The following is a 17,702-nucleotide window of genomic DNA, read 5'->3' as shown; positions in this document are numbered from 1 at the left end:
GTAACACCTCAAGCTTGACTCCGGTGACGGTTTTGGGCATGGGGTGTTACAATTATATTATAATAATTTTTATTTTTATTTTTAAAATATTTAAAATATTAATATATAATATTATATTTTCAATATTATTAAACATACATATTTAATTATTTACATTTAGTCATATAATAAACTATTAATATAAATTATTATTTTAATAAATTAATTTTATTTTAATAATAATTTTAAAATAATAATTTTAAATAATATTCTTCACCTATTATTAAAAATTCAATATTAATATTTTAATAATAAATATTTATTACAATTATAAATATATTAATAATAAATGCTTTGTAGTATAAAGGTTAAAATATGCCATAAGTCTATGTACTCTCCACGAATTTGCAATTTAGTCTCTGCACTTTCAATTTCAAGAATTTAATCCTTCTACTTTTTAGATTTGAAAACCAAACCCAATTGTTAGTTTTTTTTTTTTTTGTCAATTTTATTGATGTCACATTTTAAATAAAAATACTCACTTGCTAGTTATTTAACTAAAAAAATGGCATTATAATGAACTTGAATTTAATAAAATATTTTTAATATATACAAAAATAATGTAAAATATAAATTTATAGATATAAAATAAACTCAATTAAATAATGAAAAGATAAGAAAATTTTAAATGTATATTTGTTTCATTGAAAATAACTTTTATGAAATATTTTAAGAAATTTGTCAAACCTAACAGAAAATATTTTACATGATTGATCTAAACACCAAAAATATTAACTTTTTAGAAATTATTTTTCAGAAGCCATTTTCAATGAAATAAACAGACACTAAATATATAAAAATAAAGATATAAATGAATAAAGTCTCATGTTTTGAAAAACAAATTCAAACAAGAATTCATCAGTGGTGCTAGAAAGAAACAAAACTGATATTAAGGTATTACCTTTTGTTCCATTTTTCTTTATATGAAATAAACCTGAAGCGTAATTACTTCATGTTACTTTCGTGCTGCCTGGGCCTTCCTTCATTGCAAAATAAATCTACTCTTTAATTTCACTTTTCATTTTACTCCAATCAAGTGAAAGAAAAAGCATTGACATAAGACCAACATTCAGCACTGACATCATGTTTTTGGTATTCAAACTTAACACACTCTGAGATTTTAACCATCATAATCGTATTCATACTTTCTGTAATAGCAAAATACAAGTGATGGTGCTGTAACTTGGTTCGGCAAAAGAATTTTTATCCTTTTTGAGGATTAATTTTTGAGAAATCTATACACCGACGACGACAAAGATTCATTTTTAGAAATCTGTAAACCCGACGCGCAGCATGGCTGCACACTAGTGTATATATATATATACGCACAACATTATAGCATACTTATTTAAACAAATTGTATATATATATATGATTTAAAAGCTAAACGAGACTTTATTTGAAATAGTAAAGATGAAGTAGTAAAGAATATGCATGTCTTGCACAATATATGTATTAATTTTTTAGATTTATTAAAATAAAAAAAAGCATAAATATCCCAAATTAATATCCTTACTTTGTAAATGAAAGGGCTCATACAAATAAATTTATAATTTTATAAAATATGCACATATCATTTGTGCTTAAATATTACTCGACTGCCTGATTAAAACTATAATAACAATCGATCGAGATCATCAAAATGCTTAAATGGGTACAAAAATTGTTTCCATGACTTGCATGCCAAGGAAGATTATATTTATATATATGGGGTATAGAAAAAACTCATCCTGCAAAAATCTTCACAGCAAAATTTGGCCTCTAACAAAGCACTCCATGTGTACTTTACATCTCCAATTCCAGGTTTACCGTTGTAGGTGACCATCAGTACTGATCAGGGAGCTCCCTCCAGCAACGCTCTCAAAAACCAGCATCAGCACCTAACTTATCCATTAAACAGCAAGAAAAAAAAGGCAAATCTATCTGCAAAGTTCTATATTGCATGAGCAGTTTTCAGCTCATACCATGCCATCAATGGGATCAGAAAAACCAGAAAGAGTCAATCCTCCTCCATAGGCACATCTGGAATATCAAACCTGTCTTCCTCTATAGTTCTATTGATCACAGAAACAGGTGATCGTAATATCATGTCAAGGAAACAACAAAATTGACTCCGACAAACCAAAGAAAAAAACCTGGATAAGTCCAATATGATCTTCCAGGTCAAAATATTGCATTATACATTATCTAATATTGGAGGCATGTTTAGATGCATAATGGAAACATATAGGAATGAAAAAACAACATTAGTTTTTGCTACCATTGTTAAATTTTAAAAGAACAACTGGTTTTCAACATTGTACAGTTTCTTCCTCTAGAATTGAACTTATGCATGTAATTCTTAGTTCTTCCTTCCTAGTTTTAAGTTTTACATTTTTAAAAACTTCACAGCCTACATAACAATCTTCATACCTACTCCAACTGACCCATTCTTTCCACATTACAACATACAACATGTATAAAAACCTAAGAGAAAACAAGTAGTTCATAGATAATCACTAATACCTCATCAAAGGAACAAAAAGACGTAAGGAAATTCTTATATCCAAAATCATGAAAAAATTAATGAATACTTGAAAAGAAAAGGATATCTAATACCATAAGATCACCCTCCTTCTCACCACGGTTGCAGCTGTTATCTAGCTCCCTTATAATTTCAGGAGTAACCTATAGTAAGAAGGGCACAAGATACATTAATTGTCAAAAAGGGACATAAGGGAGAAATTTAGAAGTTTCTATTCAGTTACTTTGCCAGTGTTAGGAAGTGTTCATGTGTGTGTGTGTGACAAAGAGAGAAAGGGGAGTCTTACTAATTTATGCTTTTGTGTATCAAGTAAAATTCTAAGGTTATTTTTATCTTCCTTGCGGAGTTTATTTTTGTACCTGCAAGAGATATAGACATAATTTAGATGACTGTAAATATGGGACAAACCAACTGCAAATCATTTTAATGCAACTCTTATATAAAAGCATATTAAGCGTCTGTTGACTCCTTTTTACACATCTCTAAAGGTTAATCCTTTCATCTTCCTTAATTATAAAAGAGATGCTAAAAACTTGTTCAGAAAAAAAAACAACGTTTTATAACCCTTAATTCCTGCAACACCTAAACTCTCATGTAACCTTATATTTGCATCAGAAAAATAGAGGTCTGCATAGAAATTCATTCATTACGAAGGACCAAAATACATACATATCTGCATGCATGTATGTATGTATGTATGTATGTATGTATGTATGTATGTATGTATGTATGTATGTATGTATGTATGTTTGTGTGTGTGTATGTATGTATGTATGTATGTATCACTTGTACTCTCTTTTTCTACATTTACTAAATTACAAAAGATAATCTTTAACTAAACTACAAAAAGCACAAACACAATAACCTAAAAGGAAAACGTAAAGTTAAAAAATGTGGACGAGCAACAATCAAATCGTTAACAAGGAAAATGACGACTGAAACGATATCTTGACCTTTGCTTTCAATATACCTCAATGCTCTTCCTCAATGAAGAGATACACTAATGAAGTGTCTCCTAAGTTTCTTAAACGAACAGACGTCTCCTTCCAAATACTTTATAAAACCATTTAAAAAAAAAGACTGTTCAAGAAATTTTAAAGATCACCTGCAAAATAAAAAACAAAAATACAATACAACAAATATGAATGTCAAGTATAACAGAGCTGGGAGTTCCATTATAGTTGAGAACAGAGGAGAAGGGGAATATACTCCCATTACTAACACTATTTTGTCTCATGCAACTTAACAATTCTTCTTCTTAATTTTCTTCAATCAGAAAAGCAAAACTCAGAATAAATAAACTAATGCTTGACATAAATTTTACCTCATCAAAGCTTATAATCTCACATATCAAAGTAGGAAATTTTATGCATATTAAATAGAAGGTTAAATAAGTGATATGCTCAAGAGGCAAAACAATTCTAACAAATTTTACCAACCTTTGTACAAATGCCAAAAGAGAGTGATGCCATATTACAGGCATTATCCTTGTATCCTCAAGAAATCTCATAAAATGATCAACAACAGCATCAATCACACGATAAGGCAGAGCATATTTCTTCTCCAAAAGAAGCTTTATAAAATAACTGCAATGATTTACCAACAAATATCAAATGATATTTAAGGCATTACATGAAAAATCAATTTCTGTTCTCTAGATTAACAATCCTTACAAGATGCAAGAAAAAATATATACAAAAAGAGAACCAGATCATGGGAAAAAATGAGCAAGAAATATAACGTGTTAAATCTTTCCTTTTAGCACCACCAACTCTTGCTTCTAAAAGAGGGAGAGAGAGTGCATGTGTGTGTGTGCATGTGTGTGTGTGCGTGTGTGTATGAGAGAGAGAGAGAGAACTAGAACACCTTGTTGTGCCACAATATTCCATTTCCACAAGCTTCATTAATGCAACACTGCAACAGCATTTATAAATTAGAAGTCCAAATAATCATCTCAACTAAACAATTTGAATGAAAAATCTAGCCACCTTAGAGACAAAAAGAAACATGTTCAGATCACTAATTCCATTGAAAATATTAAATATGTAACTTTTAAAGATTCACGGGCTCACAGACAATCCTTTTTATTAGGATTCCTTTCATGAAAATAAAAATAAAAACTACGATGGTAAGTACTAATTTTAAATGATTCTTGCTGCAAAGAATAGATTAATAGAATTTGATTTTCACCAAAGTGCAGCAGGTTATCCACAGTTTTTTTGCCAAAGCCAGCTTCATGATCCTCACTAGCAAACTCCAACTCAGTGTGCTTCTCATATTGTGATTCTTATTTACACATTGCTATACCAAGCAACTTAAAGCAAAAACTGTGATAACATGTTATGCAATAGGCTACTGAAAGCTATCAAATACAATAGGCATTTCTCTGAGTAGTTTAAAATGAATAACATATCTTCATTTTTACAACTTGACTCAACATACCTCCAACTTTTAACATTAAAATAGACCTCCCAAAATATCATATAATCAAAAGCACCATTAAAATACCTTGAGTGAAGCATAGGAATGGACACTTTTTGAAGAACACTCCCAACGATAACCACCTCCCTAAGATTGCATGTCTCTGACTGAAAAAGAGCAGCAGAACAAGAAGATTTTTATGATAAAATTCGTACATCCTGACAAACTTATTAAGACCAACTTACATACAATACAAGTGGAGCATTAATCATAACATTAAAAAGTAAACTGATACGAATAAGAATTTAACAAAAATGGGGCAAAATCACGGGGCTGCAGTATCTATCTGAAAGAGCACAACTTGATGCTAAAAAGCTCAGAACAGTTCAACCAATAATGAAAACTTGGACTGTTAGATTCATCAAGTAGAAAAATACTCATGATTCACTATGCTAGGCAGGAAGTTGTATACCTTGCACAATGGAAACAATATTCCCTTGTTGAATGCAGCAGGTTTATAAAGAGCCTTCTTCAAGGATTGATATAGGGCAAAATGAAGTCGCTTATTCTTCTGAACATCATCTCTAATGCATCGAAGTAAGACTAGCCTATAAAAACGCTCTGCCTTCTTAGCACCCAAATTAGAAGCAAATATTCTTGTGGCTTGGAACATTGCATTCGGAGACCACTGCTCAGGTTCAGTCAAGTACAAAACATCCTCCCAGAGTTGCATTGAAGGAATGTGTTTAAAGGCTTTGGGCATTTACCCAGCTGTGTATTTGTTCAGAAACTTGGCAACATTGCATATTTAATCCACATCCAGAGTTTTAAGGTTTCTGCACATCCTTGATATAAGCAAAAGAACCATACATATAAAAAGATACGAAAATTACCCTTTATACAAATCTATGAGGGCGTCCTCCTACTTGGGCAAAGGTCGTGTTTCTGCAATTAAACAAATTGAACAATCAAGCACCACTACTAGTCTACTAGTACGTAAAATTCTTGCTAACGTCATTAAATTAGCAAAGAAAAACTAATTTTAACATTTACCTGAAGCAACATTTCCATCATTCTCCTTGATCTTTTGAATTATAATGTCAGCAAGTGTCCTTTGCGGACCAGCATCCTTCGATAAGAATGCCTCAAGCAATTTCTCATATTCCTCATCAATCTCATCCTATAACATAAAAGTCCAATAGTTTGCAAATTGTAAATTAACAGAACTACGGTTTTCCCAATAAACTAAGGCTCCATTTGATTATTACTGTTGCAGTTTTTCCAGTTCCTTTCTACTGTTTGCTAATTTACTTGAAAATTACTCAACAGAAAAATCATGCTACAATTAGATTAAAAATGAGAAAATAGTTAAATTGTCACAAAATCACCCATCTTTCCAGCATAAGGATCATCTCTAACAATTTAACATCAAAAAGCAACCTGAAAAGATATATGATCACATAAAATAAACTTACTTCGTAGTTGCCAAATTGACTTTGGGTCTCAAAAAAATCCACCAAAATTGTCAATATCCTCTTCTTCTTCTTCTTCGTGCTTATTATGCTCTTCTTTAACCGAACCAAATGCGTTCCTAACGTTCCCTCCTGAGGCTTCATCTTCTATTTCCTTCTGCTGAAGAAGCGCCTCTTTCAAGAATTTCGAGCTTATTCCCGTCGAAAGCATCTGCACCGAAAACAAACAAATAAAACGAGAACACAAATTTAGATAAAAATTAAAAAACGAAAGAAGAAATAAGAAAAACAAAAAGAAGGGAAACGGCTCAGTATTACTTTGTCTTTCTTTTGGTGGTGTTTAGGAGCTTTGGAGCGTTTCTTTGAGGAGGCAACGGAATCGCCATCTGCCAGAAAAGGTTGCGAATTTCTGTTTCGTTCTCTTTTGTTCTTCACCATTGAAGAAGGGCTGCAATTTTTGAATCAAGGATTGAGAGGAAGAATAATGGAACGAGATTTTAGTACCTGGAAACTGTCAGGGTTTTAAGACGTGGCAAATTCGTAATTCAAGACACATAAGAGCTTTCATATTTCAGTGCACAAATTCTTCTGGGACTGTTTGGCCCATAAGAAAATGATGAAATTTTTCATTAATTAAAGCATAAATAAACACGTAGAAAATTAATAAGAGAAGATATAAAAGAAAATGATGTCGAAGTCTTTCCCTCTTCTGGCTAGCTTGGAACGGCCGAGCTCTCCAATGCTGCCAGAGATTCATTCAACAAGCCACCAAAAGGGTGAAGTATAAAGAGGTTTAGAATGGGGACGACATGGAGTTGAAGGATGTGGGTGGTGCCAAGCTATCTTTTAAGTATACGTGGCTGGCTCATACTAAGCAAGTGGGAGAAGTTGTTTCATGAAATGATGGTTTGAAGAGCTAGTTTTTCGAAGGTGATGTGGTGGTCTCCCAGGAGCGGCAATATCCTGAGATACGTTTCTAGGAAAGCGTGCATGATATGATAGACAAAAGCATGGGTTTACTAATTTTGTAGGAATGTTATAAAAGATATTAACCATGTGCTACACCAATATTTTGCGACTAAATCACTGTGGTGTGAACTGGTACTTAGATGAGTTTTTGTCAATGGAGATCAAGGAATGGGAATTTTGCTCTTTGGTTTTGTTTGTTAGAATATTTGGTTGAAGAGGATTCGATCCCAACTATGTTGATACTGAAAGGGTGATTGAGAAAAGTTTTAGAATGCGGGATGAGGCGCGACTTACCTTGACATTTGTAAACCAGCTATAAGATAGTAGAGGTCAGCAAACAAGTCGAATAATTAGATGGGAGAAGCTTCTAGGTGGATGGCATAAAATGAACGCAAATGGTGCACTAAGGGCTGCTGCGGGCTTGGCTTACTCTGGTGGGTTCATATGGGATAGCAATAGCCAATGGCTATTGGGTTTTGCATGAAGGTGTGGAACATGTCCGGTTTAATGCTGAGTTGTAGGGAATCTATGATAGCTTATGTTGTGCATGTGATATGAGAAAAGTTATACTAGTGGTAGATAACTTGGATGTGGTTCATTTATCGGGAAAGAAAGCATGTATGGCATCTCCTAATGCATTGGTGTGTTTGATCACAAATCTACTTTGATGAGAACAGGACCTGCAAGTGGTCCATTCCTACCGTGAATGTAATCGAGTAGCGGATGGGATGGCAACATTAGCTTTGGTTAGGCTGCATGGGATATGTGTGATACATAAGTCTCCTTAGGAATTAGTGCAACTATTACAAGATGATGACAGTGGAGTGGGAAGGAGAATAATGGTCTCCGCTTAGTTTGTTGTCTTACTTTTTCTACCCAAAAAAACATAAATAAACACAAGTTATAGTTACTAATGTAATAATATAAAGAAAAAATTTATTATATATATCTTAAAATAGTTAGTATAAATTTAAATTTGAAATTAAAAGGGTGAGTGGAAATTATTGTAAAAAATAAGACATTCAAAATAAGCTAAAATTTTCTTCTCTTTACCACAAATAAGTTATATGAGTGGCTAAAAATGACAGACTGTGATTAGTTTATGGCTAACTTATGACTTAAATATGTGGAAAAAATAATACTTGTGGCATAATGATTAAACTTAATTCATAAAAGAATCAACTCAATTATGGAACACCCAAATTGTTGTTGGTGTCACGAGTCAACTTGACACCAATATAATCAAAAAATTACTAAAATAACCTTACATATTTTAAATAAATTATATTATTACGAGTGTACGTTTGTCTTTTTCTCATTTTAAAAACAACAAAGAATTTACAAATGTTGATATTTGAACTCATACCACTAGCATTTATAAAATTTTTCTTTTACCACTTCAACCAAAACTTTGTTTTATTATTCTTTTACATTTCAATATATCATTTATTTAACTTGATGTCACAAGTCAACTAACAAGAAAAATAATAATATCATGATAAACAATTAGAGTGCATTTAATATTTTTAATTTGATGTATTTACCTATTTAATAACATGTAGATGTGTGTAGTAGAAATTTTCTAAATTATATTTTCTATTTAAATGCAGATCGCAATTATGGATATTATGGGTGGACATTTTGTGCGTGACCTATATCTTAGGTATGTTGGTGGGAGTAAGCTTAAGATAAAAGAGGATCCTAATACCATATCCTACTTTGAGTTATGTAATATCGTACAAAAAAGGTCTGCAGTTCCATATTGTGAAAATTATTTACTTTTATGTACCTGATAGTGGGAGTTTGGTTGGCAGGCTTAGAATAGTATGGGATGATAGCAGCACCATAGATATGTTGAATTATTGGTACAAGCATTTTGCTATTAACTTATACATTGTGTATGAAATAGATAGTTTTTTTTTTTTTAAATAATCAATCTTTATTATTAACTGAGCCCCTTGTAAAACAAGACAAAACAATGCATCATATGTTTCTAAGAATGATTATGTAGGAGCTCTTGAAAGGGTTGTTTTGGGAGCTACTGAAGGGACTAACGAGGGGGATGGTAAGGGTGTTGGTCAAGGGACTTTTGAGGTGGATGGTGAGCGGGGAGGTTGTTGACTAGCAAGATGATGATGAAGTTTGTATGATTAATGTTAAATACCTTTTAGATGGTGAAGGGGATGAGGAGTTGCAAGTTGCTAGGGATAAGCTGAAAAGTTTTAGAAGAAAATATGTAAGAAATTATAATATTAATGCTAATAGGGAGAGGACAGTATGCGAACTTGAAAATGATGTCTGGGATGATGTAGAAGCCCAAGAAGCGCATGATGAAGGTATGCGAGAGGCAAATGGTCATGAGACAGATTACTATGACTCTGATAACCATGGTAGCATAGTAGTGTTTAGTTCTAAGGATGAACATGAACATGGTGCAAGGAGAAAAAAGAAGTTTCCAGTATACAATCCAAACCATGAAAATCCAAAATTATGTTTAAAGATGCTCTTTAGAGATGGAAAAGATTTCAAAGATACCATTCGAAATTATTTAAAGGTTTCAAGAAGGGAGTTGAAGATTGTCACAAATGAACTAACATTATTTAAGGTTAAGTGCATTGCCTTAGTGAAATGTCCTTGGAGAATATCTATTAGCTATAATATAAGTCAAGGTGTCTTGTAAGTGACCAACTTTTAGGAGGAGCATAATTGTTGTGTGAGTTTCAAGAAAAAAAAGGGTCAATGTTGCTATAATCGCATGCTATTTTAAATCAATTATAAGAAACCATCCAAAAATGAAGTTGAAGGAGACTCAACAAAGGTAACTTCAGAGTTTCAAGTGAATGTGACTTTTATGCAACGTAGAAGAGCAAAAAAAGAGTGAAATGGTCCTTTAGTGAAGAAAAATTTTGATCAATATAAAAGAGATGGTGTTGAATGGCAGATGGTATGGGATGGTAATAATGGCTATAAGGTGAAAAAAAAGAAAGAAAACAATACACAACAAACTTTGAAAAGAAAGCTTGTAGTTGTAGGAGTTGGCTTACCTAGTCCACATGGTTGTGCTGCCATATGGCATATGGGTGGTGAACCAAATGACTACTTGAATTGATGCTACTATAAAAAAACCTAAGAGAAAGCATATGCATATCCTTTGTAGCCTATCAATGGAGTACATGAATGGGTCAAGTCTGGAATTGAGCCTGCTTTCCCACCAATTGACAAAAAGATGCCTAAAAAGGTAAAGAAAAATAGGAGGAAGACAAAAGATGAACCAAAGAAAAAAAAGCCTAGACAACTTAGTAGGATTGGGTTGATAATGACATGTAGAGTCTTTGAGGGTCATAATAAATGAAGATGTTTGTAGCAAGTAACTATTATTTAAGGTTTATAATACTGATTTTATGTGTTATTTAATAAATAGAAAAATTGATTGATTAAATATGCTCTTCTTTTGTTTATTTCAAACCCAGCCTCAAGAAGCAAATAATTTAGTAATTATTAAATCTATTAATATGATTTTAGTTGATACTTGATCTATGTCATATTGGTCGATTAAATGTTCTTTTTTTATTTGTTGCGACTCATCCGTCGCAAAATATAGAACCTCAAGTTGCAAATAATATAGTAAATATTAAACTTATAATTATGATTTTATTGATATTTGATTGTGTTATAATTGAGTGACTCAATTCTTATTTAAATAAAATACAGTGGTAAAATAAAATAAAAGTAAAATCCATATAGAATTACACTTTCTTTTTTTTTAGAATAAGGTTTTTTAAACCTTATTAAACTCCATCTATTTGATATTGATTAGAATAAAGTGTTTCAATCTTATTACACTCCTATTAGAATATAGTTTTACAGGCCTATAAATAGACATAGTCTACTCCTCTTATAATCATTCGAATTCGACATAGTGAATTTTCTTCTCCTTTGCCCGTGGTTTTTTTTCTCGAAAGGGTTTCCACGTAAAAATCTGTGTTCTTTATTTTTTCTTTCTATTTTTTTTACGATATATGGTCATTACCAACATTCTATTTTTTACAAACTGGTATTAAAGCTTCCGGGTTGTTCATCTTAATCACGGTAATGGCAGATTTGAAGTATGAAATTCCGCTGTTGGATCGCAACACTAGATTCACATTGTGGCAGATAAAGATGTAGGCAGTTCTTGTATAGATAGACTTAGAGAAAGCCCTGCTAGGGGTAGATAAGATGCCTTCAACATTGACGGAGGAAGAGAAGAAGCGCAAGGATCAGAAGGCGTTAACACAGTTACATCTATATTTGTCTAATGAAATTTTGCAGGATGTGATGAAGGAAAAGACCACCGCTGGATTATGGAAGAAGCTGGAACAAATATGTATGTCAAAAACTCTAACCAGCAAGCTGCATATAAAGCAACTTCTTTATATTCATCATTTGGAGGAAGGTGCGTCTGTGCACAAACACTTAACAGTGTTTAAAGAAATTCTCTCAAAATTGGAGGCCATGAAGGTTCAGTATGATAAAGAAGATCTAAAGTTGATTCTACTTTGTTCGTTGCCCGTCGTCTTATTCAACATTTAGAGACACAATTTTATATAGCTGCGAGTCTCTCACAGTTGATAAGGTTTATGATTCTTTGACCTCGTATGATAAGATGAAGCATCTTGTAGTTAAAAGAGACTCTCAGGGAGAGGGTCTCATTATTCGCAGGAGACAAGATTGGAATATTGATGATGATCATGGAAGGACACAGGAACGGAATCCTCACGGTAAATCTAAAGGTAGATCGAAGTCTTCAAATAGAGGTAAAACTTGTAACTTCTACAAGAAGAAATGACACATTAAATCTGAGTGCTATAAGCTATAGAATAAGATCAAAAGGGAGGTTGCAAATCAAAAGGGAAAACAACCAGAAAATTCTGATGAAGCTGATGTTGTAGAAGACTACAGCGATAGTGAACTTCTAGTCATTTCTGCCAACAATTCTAAAGTGAGCGAGGAGTAGATCATTGATTCAGGTTACACCTTCCACATGAGTCCCAATTGAGATTGGTTTACAACTTACGAAATAGTGTTTGAAGGTGTTATTTTGATGAGAAATAATGCTTCTTGTAAAATCGCAGATGTTGGAACTGTAATAACCCGAACTTTACAGTTATCGAAAAAGTGTATTTTTTGGTCTCCGTTTCTGAAAAATGGATTCGTAAATATTTATTAAAAATATTTACAAGTAAAATGAGTGGTTAATTAGAGTTTAATTAAGTGGATTTAATTTAATTAAGAATAATTGGATAAAAGGATTAAATTGAATGAAGTGTGAAAGTTTAATTATAGAATAAAAAAATTGAAAGGACTAAATAAGTAAATAATCTAAAAAGAGTGCCAAGTGTATGGCAAAAATAAAATACAAGTGTAATAAATATAATACACACATTTGTAATTAATGTATGTATTTGCTTACTATTTAAGTAAATATTAATGTATTTATTATTATTAAATTGATATCATATGCTAAATAAATAAAAAGTTGACAAATGTATGGTATGATAGTGACATGTGTGATACTAATATACATACATTTGTAAAATACATGTATATTTACTTATTATATAAGCATATTATTAAATTATATATTATTATTAAGTAAAAGATATTTATATAATAAATAGATTAGTGAAAGACAAGTGTGATATTATAAATGGATACAAATGTTAAAAGAATATTTGTTATTAAATAGATTTTATAATAGATATTTATTAAGTTATTATATTATATATATATATATATATATATAATGGTTTAATGAAATAAAGAAAGAAAAAAATAGAAATAGAAACAAAATAGGCAAAACGAAAAGCAGGAAAGAAAGAAAGAAAGAAAGGAGAAAAGAAAGAAGAAAGGGAAAATTGAAGGTTCGAAGCTTGAGGTTTAAATAGGTATGTTAATTTAGCCCTTTTCACTTAATTTTAATGTTTTAGAAGCTTTGGAATAAGGTTTTGATGAAATTAAGTTGATATTTTGAAAGTTATTAGATTTTTAGATATTGTTCTTGTTGAATAAATTGAAGAATTAAGGGTTAAATTGATAGAAATTCAAGTTATGAGTGAAATAAGGATTGAATTGTAAAGTAATTCATAAGTTTTAAATAGTAGGGACTAAATTGAAAGAATTTTGAAATTATGGTTTTATGTTGAAATTAGAGTATTGAAATTAGTCTAAAGTGGAAATTGAATGAAAATATTGAGTTAAATGTGAAGAATAAAACTTAGTCTCGGTTTAAGGACTAAATTGAAATTTAGGCAAAAGATGGATAGAAATTGAAATATTCAATATGAAAATTGAATGGTAATGTATTGATAATATTTAATTGATTTTCGTAGCTAGTGTTGTGCCGAAAAATCTCGGCTAGACCAGGAAAAGACAAAGTCGACGAGGGATAGCTCGGAAATTACGGTTTGTATCTCTATAATCCAAAACTTATTTATTAGTTGTTGCATTTATTATTTCATGTGCAAGACATGTGAAATGAGGTGAGTATGTAATATGAAAATGTTGAATTGAATATGTGATTATTGGAAATGAATTGAAAGATATATTGTCTTTAATTGAATTGTTTTATAAATGAATTAAAAGTAACATTGAATTCAGAAGGTGAACCGAAAACCCTATTAACAGTATCGGGCTAGTCAGATATAGTTGGCATGCCATAGGATTGGAAGTGTTCAGGGATATTCTGACTGTGTGTCGATGAGACACTTTATGTGTCGACTACAGTAACTGTTCCGGATTCGTTCCGAAGAGGTACGTCATACCTATCTGTTACTGTTACTGTTCTGGATTTCTTCCGATGAGGTACTTTGTGTACCGCCATCTTATCTTATATCATTTCTTTATCTTTATCAGCATTACCCTTACAGTGTATTTCGGCTTCGCCGATGAAACATCAGATACTATCCCCGTGTGTGGGTGGATCCGTATCCGCCGTGTCCGAGTCATGTTAATAGGGGTAATGAAAAGTATCAAAGACTGTCTGATACTGAATAATTGACTGTTATACAACTGATACTGAATAAATGAATATTACTGATTAACCGATTATTACTGTTGACTGACTGATACGAAATGATAAGGATCAATTGGTTGTTACCAAAGAATATTGACTTTTATTGAAATGAGATAGTACAAAATATTGAATGAAAGGTGAATAATATTATTACTCAAATGAATTGTAAATAAAAGTACTGAAAAACTAATTGTTATTGAATAATGGACTGCCACTGAATGTCTGAATGATACTGAATACAGGTTATTACTGAACAAATATGAAAAATCGACGGATAATGAATAAACATTGAAACTGCATACATTTCATCGAAAGCGATTAACAAGATCTTAGCATTATATATATCAAAAACAAATGATTGAATTATTAGGAGTAATAGATTGAATTCTCAAGGTTCATTGATATATGAGTTGTTATTGACTTAAGTATCGGTTTACAGAAATACCACTGAGTTCATACTCAGCGTATGGTTTTTTTTTGTGCGCAGGTTAGGTTAAAGACAGATCATAGAATCAGCATCATAAGTCGATCCCGAACTCAAAAAGGTAATGCATGTTAATTATTGGTAATGGCATGTACCTAGAATGTCTTAAGTGTGTTATATTGGATTGTGATTATAATAGTGAAATAAGTAAATTGATAATTGATAATGATACATGATAAATGTTTAAAGTTAAATATTAGATAATATATAAAATGCGTTTGAATTGGTTTAATATTGGTATTTGTATTGGTTATGGATTGAAATTTACAGGATTAGTAAATTTTTAAAATACAAGGTTCATTTTGAGTTCACATAGTTTGTCACACGGGCGTGTGCCTTGGTTGCCACGGCCATGTCTTAAAGTCAGTATAGTACACGGGCAGGCCATACAGACGTGTGTCATGGTCGTGTTTAAAAGTCAGTGTTGCACGCGGGTTGAGGACACGGGCGTGTCCCATGCCGCACGGGCATGTTAAATTAGCCACACGGGCGTGTGGTGCTGTTCAAAAGAAGAAAATTTAAAATTTCACGAAAAATTTACTAAGCTTTAAGATCGAATCTCGGTTTGTTTTAATTACACTTGTAAAGTACTGTGGACCCATTAAAATTATATTTAGATGGATATATTGCATTTATACTAGTTTATGTGCAAATGTACTGAATGACTGGTAATACTCTGTAATCTTGTTCCGGTAACGGGACGGGGTTAAAGGTGTTACAGGAACAATTAAAGTTAAGATGTTTGATGGAGTTGCTAGAACACTTAGTGACGTACGACATGTTTCAAAATTAAAGAGAAATTTAATTTCGTTGAGTACTCTTATTTCAAAAGGGTACAAATACACAGCTGAAAGTGGGGTTTTGAAGATTTCCAAAGGTTCTCTCGTTGTGATGAAAAGGCAGAAAAAGACTGTCAAGTTATATGTTCAGCAGGGTTCTACTGTTACTGGTGATGCAGCTATCATTTCTTCTTCCTTATCAGATGATGATATTACTAAAATTTGGCATATGCGCCTAGGGCATATGAATGAGAATAGCATGGCAAAATTGAGCAAAAGAAGACTTCTTGATGGGCAAAGAATTTGCAAACTGAAATTATAAAAGCACTGCGTTTTTGGAAAGCAAAAGAGAGTTCAATTCACTAGAGGAGTCCCTAACATAAAGAGAACGTTGGAGTATATTCATTCTGATCTGTGGGGGGACATCTAGAGTGCCTTCAAGAAGTAAAGCTAATTATATGCTAATTTTTATTGATGATTTTTCCAGAAAAGTTTAGGCGTTCTTCTTGAAGCAAAAAAACGATGTGTTTTCCATATATAAGTCTTGGAAAACTATTATTGAAAAATAAATGGGAAAACAAATAAAATACCTCTGTACAAATAATGGCTTAGAGTTCTGTTCTGATGAGTTTAATAAACTGTGCAATTCAGAAAAGATCGTGAGACACTTGACAGTTCGTCATACTCTACAGCAAAACGGCATTGTAGAACGAATGAACAGAACGATTATAGAGAAGGTTCGATGTATGTTGCCAAATGCCAACTTACCAAAGTCGTTTTGGGCCAAAGTAGCCTCTACTGCATTTTTTTTATCAACTGATCTCCAATCCATTACCATTGAGAAAAAGACTCCACAAGAGGTATGGTCTGATAACCTGCTGACTATTCTGATTTAAAGATCTTTAGGTGTCCTGTGTATGCTTATATTGATAATGGAAAATTGGAACTGAGATTCATTAAATGTGTTTTTCTTGGTTATAAAGCTGGTGTAAAAGGGTTTAAGTTATGGTGTCCTGAAAATAGAAAAGTTGTGATTAGCAGAGATATTGTTATTGATGAAACTGCTATGCTACCTAACTTATCTCTTAAAGACTCTTCCAATAAGGGAAATCAAAATTAAATGGAGCATCAGATTAATCCAGAATCTACAATAGAGTCGACTCCTCAAGCTAGAATAAAAATTCAGAATAGAGTTGCTTATTCATCACAATACTCTATCGCCAAAAACAGAACTACAAGAGAAATTAAACCTCCAAAGAAGTATGCCAAGGCTGATCTAGTTGCTTATACTTTAAATGTGGCTGAAGATATAGATGCAAACCAAAAGCCATCTAATTATTTTGAGGTGGTTAACTGTGAAAACTCAGAAAAGTAAATGTTTGCTATGCAAGAGGAGATGTAGAGTGCTAAGCCTGTTAGTACTCTTTTAGCAACCCATTTCAAATTTTCATCATCTTTATCTCCATAATCAGATGATGAGATTGAGTACATATCATATGTTCCATACTCTAGTGCACTGGGATCTCTCATATATGCTATGGTTTGTTCACGTCCAGATTGATCATATGTAGTCAATGCAGTTAGCAGATACATGGCAAATCCTGATAAAGAACATTAGAAAATAGTTCAGTGGATTTTAATATACTTATAAGGTATTGCTGATGTTTGCTTACAGTTTGGAAGAACTAGAGATAGAGTCATTGGGTATATTGATGTTGATTTTGCTGGAGACCTTGATAGAAGAAGATCTCTCACAGGTTATGTTTTTACAATCGGAAGTTGTACAATCAGTTGGAAAGCCACTTTACAAAATACAGTCGCTTTGTCTACCACTAAAGCTGGGCACATGGTGATTATTGAGGCTTGTAAATAAGCCATTTGGTTGAAGGGACTCTTTAGTGAACTCAATGAATACCTTCAAATCAGTACAGTATTTTCTGATAGTTAGAGTGCCATCTTC

At 32.1% G+C, this 17,702-nt stretch overlaps 1 non-coding gene and 1 pseudogene across 1 annotated transcript; both read right to left on the bottom strand.

The window, feature by feature from the left end:
* Positions 1–1,531: 1,531 nt before the first annotated feature.
* On the bottom strand, positions 1,532–7,647 carry LOC108457264 (bystin-like; annotated as a pseudogene).
* Positions 3,455–3,589, bottom strand: LOC128281331 (small nucleolar RNA snoR111). Its single transcript, XR_008271543.1, has one exon. It is a non-coding gene; the product is annotated as a small nucleolar RNA snoR111 (small nucleolar RNA).
* Positions 7,648–17,702: the final 10,055 nt, after the last annotated feature.

This window comes from Gossypium arboreum, chromosome 9, assembly GCF_025698485.1.
Source record: "Gossypium arboreum isolate Shixiya-1 chromosome 9, ASM2569848v2, whole genome shotgun sequence".
Classification (NCBI taxonomy): domain Eukaryota; kingdom Viridiplantae; phylum Streptophyta; class Magnoliopsida; order Malvales; family Malvaceae; genus Gossypium; species Gossypium arboreum.
This window is presented reverse-complemented; position numbering and strand designations above follow the sequence as displayed.